This window comes from Trichosurus vulpecula, chromosome 1, assembly GCF_011100635.1.
Source record: "Trichosurus vulpecula isolate mTriVul1 chromosome 1, mTriVul1.pri, whole genome shotgun sequence".
Classification (NCBI taxonomy): domain Eukaryota; kingdom Metazoa; phylum Chordata; class Mammalia; order Diprotodontia; family Phalangeridae; genus Trichosurus; species Trichosurus vulpecula.
The window spans coordinates 383,668,025-383,679,310 of NC_050573.1; positions in this window are offsets into that span (position 1 = coordinate 383,668,025).

Here is an 11,286-nt window from a genome sequence, read left to right on the forward strand (position 1 = left end):
AAGCCTTCCTACAAGCAAGCAAGCTTCCCTCAATGGGCTCTACATGAGGCCTATTAATGGGTGGGGAAGTTCTTACATTGTTCCGCCACCCCTCCCCCCTGCCCCCCAATTAACATTACGTTAACACATTCTTAAATCTACACAGGAGGTAGGTAGGTCACATAGTGAATAGATCACCAGCCCTGGAGTCAGGAGGACCTGAGTTCAAATCTTGCTTCTGACATTAACCAGCTGTGAAGTCCTCCTGACTCCAGGCCTAAAGTGCTCTATCCACTGTGCCCCAGTAAATGTTTAATAAGTACTTTTTGATTCATTCATTCCATAACACTGCACTATCTTAGCTCTCCTTTGAACTGTCTGACCTCCTCTTTCTTATTGATAAGCTTGGTTTTGATGATCTCTTTTACTGATTCTTTCTCCCCCCATGTAACTATCCCCCCAAATTCTTTCCTCAGCCCTCCTCCCTCCTTTCTTTACACCATCTCTTTTGGTCCTCTTTTTTGAAGGAGGAGTTTGTAATCACAGAACATGAGTTCAAATACCTGCTCTTCCACTAACTAACTTAGTGACTTTGGACAGGTCTTGGAGTTTCATCTATGAAATGAAGGATTGAAGCTAGTTATTCTGCAGCTGTGTCTGTGATCTGATGAACTTTCACAGCTCCAGTAGTACTTCTCTAGAGATAATCTTCAAGTCCTTACCTCTGGCCCTGACCATTGTCCTAAATTCCAGACCATGCTCCTCTCTGTCTACTGTTACAATTCTCTATTCCACCAGCACCTCCAACTCTGTTTGTCCCAAGATGAGCTGATCATCATCCACCCTCAGCCTGGTCCTCCTCCTGACTTCTGTTTCTGTTAATAACACTGAAGTTCAGAGGTTCAAAACCATATTAGTATAATTGATATCATATTGCTTGCCTTCTCGATGAGTGAGGAAGGGACTGAAGGGAAGGAGAGAATTTGGAACTCAAAATTTTTAAAAGCTACAGTTATCGCTTCCACATCATGGGGCTGAGGGGTACAGCACTCCCAAGATCCGGAAAATCCATGTAAAATCTTTTCAGCCCTCCTTTTGTATCAGAGAAGTCTGAATTTTTTCTTTTGTGGGGTATTTACAGTGCCTTATTGTAAAATTTGGGTTAAGTATTTGGTCATGGGCTCTGTGTCATCTGCTGGCTTTCATGTGTTGTCTGCGGCTTCTGCAAAACTCCCCCAAAATTTGCATTTTATTTCTTATGCCAACTATGATGTATCAAAACCTGCAATGGGGAAAGTTGTGATGTGGAAGGGATAACTATATTCTCTAAACAAACAAATAAATAAATAAGAAAAAAAGTTAGTCTTTGGCATCTCCCTCTCCCTTCTCCCCTGCCCCACAGCTAGTCAGTAGACTTGACTCCCATAATCCTTTTCCTCTTTTCCATTCTCACTGTCATTGGCCTAGCTCACACCTTCATCAGCTCTTGACTATATGTTTTTAGTGGTCTCCCCATGTAACTTCTTGCCTCTAATCTCTCTCCCCCTTTTCACCTATCCTTTATGCCACTTTACTTCCTCTGATCATGCCACTCCTCTATGCAGAAACTAATTATGCACTGAATATGAAGTTTACTTTACATTACATTACTTCACAGAAATCCTAGGTGATATGGTAGATAGAGTGCCAGATCTGGAGTCAGAATGACCTGGGTTCAGATCTGACCTCAGATACTTACAGTAGCTGTGTGACCCTAGACAAGTCACTTAACCCTGTTTGCCTCAGTTTCCTCATCTGTAAAATGACCTGGAGAAGAAAATGGCAAACCACTCCAGTATCTTTGCCAAGAAAACCCCAAATGGGGTTATGAATAATCAAACACAACTGAACAACAAGCTTCAACCAAACAGGCTACCCCCCAAATATACCAGGTATGGCACCTTGGGCTTTATCCTGTTGGCAATGGGGAACCATTGAAGATTATTGAGGAGGAATATAGCATAATGAGTCTAAAAGTATGGGGAGGTGAGCTTAGTCAAGGCCCACTCCTCTTCCAAACTCACTTGATCTTAATGACTGGTCAGTGGTGTCCTCTTTGGATACAATATATAACTCAGCCAGGTTGAGGAGCAATTTTTCCTTTTGAATCTTGGCAGCTTTTGCCAAGATTGTGGACTGAGAATATTGACTTGGTATGGTCCAAAACAGAACCTTCTGCCAGTCTGAGATGAAAAGAAATCTCTTCCAGAGATTGCTCATTTGAGCGATGGAGTGGACAGATGGCAACAGCAGGAATAATGGGGCTGTGTTGGCAGCCAGACGTGCTAAGTGCAAAATGAGCAAGTTGGCAATTGATGGAGCCCTCAGAAACGTTCAGTCACGTGCATGACTGCCGTGCCCAGGTATGTCTCCTCTTGCAGAGGTATTCTCTTTCCTCTGCCTCTGATGTGAAAATGTTATATTCTGCGGTTTTACTGGATGCTCCCTAGCCCATAAGGTATAGAGCAAAGAGCTCTGGATTTGAAGCGGGATGACCTCAGTCACCCTATATAAGTCACTTTCCTTCTCTGGGCTCCAGTTTCCTCATTTGTCAAACAAGGGGGTTAGAAGTTAGATGGTTTCTAAGGTCACTTCCAGCTCTAAATCCTATAATCCTAATTAATAAACAAAACCATCTTTTTTCTCCTGTGACATCTTTTCAGATGGTTCCCAGGATCCAGGTTGCAATAAAGCTATCTCCTCTTCACCAAAGGTCCCTCATAGAATCACCGATCTAGGGCCTCCTGGGAGAGACCTCAGAGACCATCAAGGCCAATCCCTTGTTTTTCAGATGAGGAAACTGAATCACAGCAAGTAGCTGAGCAGATAGAGCCCTTCTTTATGGCTGATATCTCTCCTTCCTCATTGCCTCTATCAACATTGTGAAGATTGGTATTTGGGGATATTTGGAAAGCACATGCACACATAGCCTCCTTTTCCACAATGACTGGGGTTTTCAGACCTAGTTCTAATCACTCAGGATAACTGCTTGTGTTTGTCCTTCGTTTTCAAAGAGGACCGTGACATCAGGGAGATGATGACATGACTTGTAGTTGACTTTGATTTGAGTGAGGGAGGGCTGTGCAAAGTCACCATGAGCCTTACTTTCTCCTCCAGAGCCATCTGAGTCCAGTGGCCTGATATTCACCAGGATGACTGGAGATGGCCCAGGATGCAATGGGAGACCCTGACCTTTTTAGGATAAGGCCTTTTAAGGTTCTCGCTTTGAGTGAGGTAACACCCATTCCGTGAATGGGAGATGGCCCCCTTAATTAGAAAAAAGAAAAAAAAATCAAACTGGGATGGGAAGACTCTCAGGGTTGCTGGTCAAAAGAGAAACAGTTACCGTTGACATTCACTCTGGGTAAGATATACATGAAGTGAAGTATGGGGCAGGAAAAAAGCAGGGATCAACCGTAAATGCTCTAAACCAGGGATTTCTTAACCTAGAGTACAATCCTTGTATAGATAGCAGAGGGCCTGTGAACTTGATAGGGGAAAAATTGCATCTTTACATTCAGCAATCTTTACTTTCCTTTGTAATACTATGAGTTTTAATATTAGTATATTTTAACACTGTGTATTAATACTGCATAGTTATGAACATATGTGTGTACACACACACACACAGATATATTATGCATTTAAAAACAATATTCTGAGAAGAGGTCCATAGGCTTCACCAGACTGCCCAAAGAGCCCATGATACACAAAAGATTGAGAATCCTCACACCAAATCAAGCATTTATTAAAGTGTATCCCCAATAATTTCTTGGGTATTGTGCATGTTTGGTATAGGAAGGCGGAAAGAACAGGAATAAGTATTCATATAGTGCCTGCTATGTGTCGCACACTTTGCTAAGTGGTTTTTGTTTTTTTACAAATATTATCTCATTTAAATACACACATATATATGCATATATGTATCCATATACTATAGATCTCTCTCTATATATATAATATATATATGTCTATGTATCTATATGGAGAGAGTGAGACAGAATGAAAGGGAGGAGGGAGACAGAAAGAAAAGGAGAGACAGAGAGGAGGAAGAAGACAGAGATGAGGATGGCGGGGCAGAGAAAGAGACAGACAGAGAGATAGAGAATCAATGCTTTTAAGAGGACTGCAACCTAAGTTGGCAGAGACAGGATACAAGAAGTACCAGGAATATGCCACCAATTTGCTGGTGTAGTGTGGCTGAGTATTAGACAGAGAGTTGGGAGAGTCCCTAGCTGGGACTCTGCCACTAATGAGCTTTGTGATCCTAGGCAAATCACATTATCTCCCAGAGCTTCTGTTTTTTAATCTAGAAAATGAGAGCACTGGACTAGCTCGGAGCTCTAATAGCACTCTTTTAAGCTCTAAAATCTGTGAGCCTAGTACACATTATACATAAGTGCTGAGGAATTCAAAACAAGGGAAGAATGCATGTAGGCTGCAGAAGGGAAGGCTGTTAAGAAAAGCACCTGGATGCAGAGCATGGTGATACCTGTAATCCTTGCTGCTCCTGGGGAGACTGAGACTGGTGGGTTGCTTGAGCTCAAGTCTCTGAGGTACAGTAGGGTTAAAGCTGATTGGGTACCCAACGAAGTCCAGTACCAATCTGGCAAGCATGGGGAATTAGGGAGTCACCGGGATGCCTAAGGAGGGGTGAGCCAGCCCAGATAGAAAAAATGGATCAGGTCAGATATTCTCCACTGAGATCAGTAATGGGAGAGAGGAGAAGAGAGGGGAGGGGAGAGGAGGCGAAGACACAGGAGGGGAGGAGAGGGACAAAGACACTGTTGGGATTGATATGATCCCATTTCCCTCCTTCCCTAATTAATGGCCACAATCTTGTCCTGGTTAAAATAGGTACCCTATCAAGCTCATCTTCGCAAATATTTTAAAATTAGATTTTTATTGACATCATTTGTTTCTATATTACCTACATTTTACTCCCCAGAAAGCCATCCTTTATAACAAAGAATTTGGTTTTTTTTTTAGAGGAAAAAAAATTGGCAGAACCAAGTGAAAAGATCTGTTATATGCAATATTCTACACCTGTGTGTCTCTACCACAGCAAAGGAGGGGCAGAACAAGAAGTGTCTTCTCATTTGCAAACCATGAAGTCGCCAGTTTGTTATTATAAACATAAATACTAGTTATTGTTATTGTGGTCTTTACATTTTGTAAGATCAAGCTTGAAATGCTAGCCACTATTATCTTCATGATTTTTTAACATTCAGATTTTTTGTGGTTCTTACCATTTATATCAGCAAATATTTAATAATAACAGCTAATATGTATACAGTACTTTAAAGTTTACAAAGCACTTTATATATATAATATCATCTCTATTTGATCTTCACAGTATAGCTCTATAAGGTAGGTGTAATCATTATCTCCACTTTAAGATGAGGAAACTGAGTCTAAAAGGTTAAGTGACTTGCCAGAGGTCCCAGAGCTAGTAAATATTTGAGGCCAGATTTGAACTCAAGTCTTGCTGACTACAGGTCGGCATTCTGTCAACAGTGACTCCAACTGTGCCTGTTTAATCCAAATATTCATTAAACACATGTGGGAAATACAAAGAAAGAATACAAATTTATTCCTGACACATAGGAACCTAACAAGGTCTTCATACACAGTAGAGAGAGCCCAGCTCTGCCATGAGTGTGATCAGGTCAGAGTGGATATTTCAGACTGAATGGGTGCCTAACCAGTTCAGGCAGGGACAGGTAAGCTTCCCTAGTGGGGATAATTCCTTGTCAGCCCCTAATTTTCCTGTTTGGAGAGATTATGACAGCCATTGTTCTTTAAGCTCAGTTGTCTAGGGTTGAGCCCAAGCGTAGATTCACCTCCCTCTTCTTGTCACGTCAAGCTCCTGACAGGGACGTTGTTTCCTGACTCTGAGAAATGTTTCAGTCAGCCAAGGACTTTAATGAAGCAATGTTTGGTCTCGGAGGTCTATGGAGAAGGGTAGCATTGGCCCAGAGGAAATGGCAGTAGGCTCAAGAGGCTCACACCCGCGTCACTAAGGCCTGGGAGCCACCAGGTGAGGCACCCCCGGAGCGCTCTCCTCCTCTGTGACCCATAGTACTTCTGTGCAGTGTTTCTGTCCCTCATGCCCTTGCTCACACAGCATGTTCCTTAATTACTGCTTGTGTCTCAGTCTTGTTTTACCAACTTGATCATAAGTTATTTAGGAGCTGGGCCCATGCCTTCTCTGGGATCCCTCATGGCACCTAGCACAGTGCTAAGTGAACACATGGTGAGCTGTCAGTAGGTGTCCACTGAATGGATGAATGGGTTGTTCAATGAATGAATAAACGAATGCTGCTCCCCTCTTCCACCACTCTCTCAAGACACTCAGTTTTATAAACTCTAAACTTTACAAAAAATTTTCCAGAGAGGAATGGTATAGGCCCCTTCAGGAATTTTTTTATTTCAAAGAAATGTTTCACTGGAGTATAGAACTAGGTGGTGCCTCAATATATTTGGTTTCTATTGAAGTGGCAGGACATGTATGGAAGACTTAAATTCCATGATTTCATTTTTTGAAGGAATATTATTGAAAGGCAGTGAGTGGGACAGAGGGTCATAAGTTTTGGACTGGAAAGGACCTTAGAGACCATCTAGTTCAGCAGTCATATTTTACAGATGGGGATACTGAAGTTCAGAGCAATTAAACTATTAAGTGATTTGTCCAGGGTCATATGGTGGCAGCCAGGTGGTGCAGTGGGTAGAGCACCAGGCTGGAGTCAGGAAGACTTATTCATCTTCCTGAGTTCAGATGTGGCCTCAGACACTGCATGACTCTGGATAAGCCACTTAACCCTGTTCGCCTCAGTTTCCTCCCCTGTAAAATGAGCTAGAGAAAGAAATGGTAAACCACTCCAGTATCTTTACCAAGAAAACCCCAAATGGGATCACGGAGCGTCACATATGACTGTAACAACAGCAGCAACCAAGGTCATACGTGTGGTAAGAGTAATGCTCTCAGTGGGGTTCTCTTTCATCTTTCTCTGATTTCTACCGGATGTAGAATCAGAATACTCAAGTTCAAACCCCGATTCTGGCCTTTATGAGCTGTGTGTATGTGGGGAAACTCACTTCATCTTAAAAGGCCTCACTTTCTTCATCTTTAAAATGGGAACAGTAACTCTTTTGCCACCTACCTCCCATGTTGCTGTGAGGAAATGGCTTTGCAAATGGTACAGCGTGATAAATGTGAGATATTATGAGGTAGCTAACTGGTGTAGTAGATGGAGCACTGGGCTTTGAGTCAGGAAGCCTTGAATTCAAATCCAGCCTCAGAATATTTTGTGACCCTGGGTAAGTCACTTAACCTTTCTCTGCCTCAGTTTCCTTAACTTTAAAATGGGGACAACAATAGACCTTACCTTACGAGATTGTTGGGAGGATCAGATAAGGTAATATTTATAAAAATGCTAAGCATAGCACCACGCGTGTAGTAGGCATTAAAATATTCGTATCTCTTCCCTTTATCATTATTATTATTGTTATCAAAAAATCTTTTTCTTTGGGGCCTTTGGAATAGAGAAGTGCTTAGCTGTCATCACAGTTTCAGCCATTTTATTCAGTTCAATTTAGCGAGCATTTATTGAGTGTCTACTGTGTACCAAACACTGCGTTGGATGCTAGGCCTATCAAAATAAAAAAATACAAACAGCTTAAGTCCTCAAAGAGCTGAAATTCCCACGCATTTCTGCATTTTAATGGTTTCCAAAAGAGGATAGAAGCAAGCATTTACATAGTTTTTTTCCTGTCGTTTTTTTTCATTACCACCACATTAGAGATAACCTATGCTCATGGAGGTAGGACTCATTTTTATACTATACCTTCAAATTTATAAAGTTCTTTTCTTTCAACAGTGATGACAAGTGAGTAGTGCAGGTAGGTGGCAATATTGCCTCCATTTTTCAGGTAAGGACTCTCACTCAAGATCACATTGCCAGGGAGTGTTTGAGATGGGATTCTAACCCAGTGCAGGGCCCTAGACCATGCTGCCTCTCTTGGTTGCCATAGTTAACTCCTGTGACCCTTTCCCACCCCCACCCCCCAACCTCCTTTCCAGCACCACACTCAACTTCTGTCTGATGGTCAAGGAGGTTGAAGCAATGACTGAATTCTTTTCATTTGGCCCACTTCATTCCCATTTAGCCATGGACTTTATCATCTTAAGGAAAGAGACAGGCCTGCTGTTCTCTCTTTGATTCAAAGGTGGGACAGTTTAGGCTGAGAATATGAAGATTACCCATTGTTTGGGTCTACCTGAGAATATGAAGATTACCCATTGTTTGGGTCTAGCTGAGAATATGAAGATTACCCATTGTTTGGGTCTAGCTGAGAATATGAAGATTGCCCATTATTTGGGCCTACCTGAGAATATGAAGATTACCCATTATTTGGGCCTATCTGAGAATATGAAGATTACCCATTATTTGGGCCTACCTGAGAATATAAAGATTGCCCTTTATTTGGGCCTACCTGAGAATATGAAGATTGCCCTTTATTTGGGCCTACCTGAGAATATGAAGATTGCCCTTTATTTGGGCCTACCTGAGAATATGAAGATTGCCCTTTATTTGGGCCTACCTGAGAATATGAAGATTACCCATTACTTGGGCCTACCTGAGAATATAAAGATTGCCTATTATTTGGGTTTCGCTAACTCTACTCAGGTGGGTGGATATAAAAAGTATGTCAAAAAACGAAAAATGCTATATAGATCTAAGGAGACATGATGATATTGGAAAAGTATGGCGATTGGATTTTAGTAAATCAAATCATATATTTTAAAGGATTTAAGGGAACTATTTGATGAAACCTGTAGTGAATCCTTTTGTAAAGACTCAAAATCCCCCCGGAAAGTGAATAAGTATCATCTGCTTTGCCTGTTTGGCCAATTTGGATTTTTCCATGCCAGAGTTTCTTTAAAGGAAACACCTGAGCAGTAAAGCCCATCCCAGTAAGATTATCTTGACTTAAGCGAGATAGGTGAGGCCCCATGATGTAATAGAACAATCGATTTGGAGCCAAGGCACCTGGGTTCACATTTTTGCTCTGAGGCTTGCTATGCATGTAAGTGTAGGTGAATTACTTAAGTCCCCTGGGCCTTGGTTTCCTCATCTGCAAAGTGGAAAGAATGCTATATCCACCTCACAGGGTTGTAGTGAGAGAAGCCCTTTGTAAATCTTAAAGAGCTTTATAAAAATGTGAGTCACAGTGATTCTATCAGTATTGTTCTAAAATTTATTTTTACTCTTTTAATCAAGGAAAAAGTGATTCTGTTTGCTGAATGCTATGAAAATAAAATAATAGCTTAAAGCAGTTACAGAGGGATAAATAATGATAATAATTGAACTTTCTACAAGCCCCTTGCGGTTTGTAAAGTACTTTCCTCACAGACACTCTGTGAAGCAGGTAGTGGATTATTTTCCCCGCTTAACAGATGAGAAAATTGCCCTTCAGAGAGGCTAAGTGCAAACACCCATTAGCATTAGTCAGTAGGCGCTTATTAAGCACCTACTGTGTTCATGGCACTGTTCTAAACACTGGGGATACAAAGTGAGGCAAAGACAGTCCCTGCCTTCATGGAGCTCACAATCTAATGGGGGAGATAATAAGCAAACAACTGTGTACACACAAGCTATGGAGATACTATCATTAATATCACTGGAGGTAATTGAAGGAGTGCAGGCACTAGAACTAAGAGAGAATGGGAAAGTCTTCCTGTAAATAGTGAGATTTTGGCTGGGACTTGAAGAAAGCTGGCAAAGCCAGGAGATGGAGATTCCACCACTTCTGGGCCATGGTAGCCATGGATAAAATACTGGACTTGGAGTCAGGAAGGCCTGAGATCAAATCCTTCTTCAGACATGGACTAGCTGGGTTACTCTGGGCAAGTCACTTAACCTTCTCAGTTTCAGTTTCCTTATCTTCAGTTATCTGTAAAATTAACTCAGGGGCTTTTAAGTTTTCCTTCCGGGTCTTAATCTGTGATTGTACAGGGTGTCCCTAAAATCTGGAAACATAGGCAAAAATGCATATTTTCAAGAAATGAAATGAATGAAATTTTCAACACCATTTTATTTAATTGGAATATTAGCAAATAACATCTTCAATATGATTTCCATCATTTGTGTTGCAAAGGTTGATGCACTTTGCAAGATTCACATGAACTCAATGCGGTAACTCAATAACTCCACATTGCCATCAATTTTAGCACATTCACTCTCTATGTGATCAATCAAGTGTGTTGCATCTGTGATTTTCATTGAGTACACCTTCTCCTTTAGCATACTCCAGAAAAAGAAGTCAGGGGGGCTAAGGTCTGTTAATATTCCAAATGTTTCAAAATATGCATTTTTGCCTATGTGCCCAGACTCTGGGGACACCCTGTACAATCTTATAAGTCCCCTCTCAATGTCTTATCTTTGACCTCTGCTAAGAAAAGCAAAAGAGAAAGGCAAAAGACATCTGGGAACTTGGCATCCAAGAACTCTCTTCTTGGTTCAGGCAAGTGAGCACATGTCTACTCCCGCCATGGACTTCTGACATCAGGGAACCATTCATAGGCTCCCCACTGCCATCACTACCTCCTGTGTATGCCCTGAGGATGCCTCTGGACAAAGGATAGAAAAGGGAAAAGGGGGGAGAGGTTGAGTTCGTAATGAAGACTTTTTTTTTAGAGGCCAGCATAAATGGTGGCTCTTCCCAGTAGTCTGTCCTCCTAAATCTGAGCCAACCAGTTCATCTTGGAGACAGCCTCCATTAGTGAAATCCATCAGCTAGGAGGCACTGAGGAATATGCCCATATCATCTCTAGCAGGAGATGCAATCACAATCCCAAACAGAGGCTTTCCATCCTGTAAGCTCATTATGGTGACCAATAACTTGACAAATAAGGAATTAATACATGTTTAACCTACAAGAAAGAACTTAAAAGAAAGTACTTTAATAACTTAGTCAGTGGCTTTGTGAACCCATCAATGAGGGTATGCCCTTCATTGATATAGATCAAAATTCCTCCACACTTTCTCATCTCGTGTGTTTATTTTCTGTATTCTTCCCTAGATTCTTTGTATGGGATCTATTGAAGGGTAGATCTTTTTGTATTCTGTTGGTTTCAGTGTAGCATTAGGGCCATCCATCTCTTTATTCCTCATTTTTGCTACATGACTAGCCAAACTCCTTTTCTAATTATACGTTTCATGAATAAATCCCTTGTGTCATTTCTTACATGTAAGTCTTTGCTGA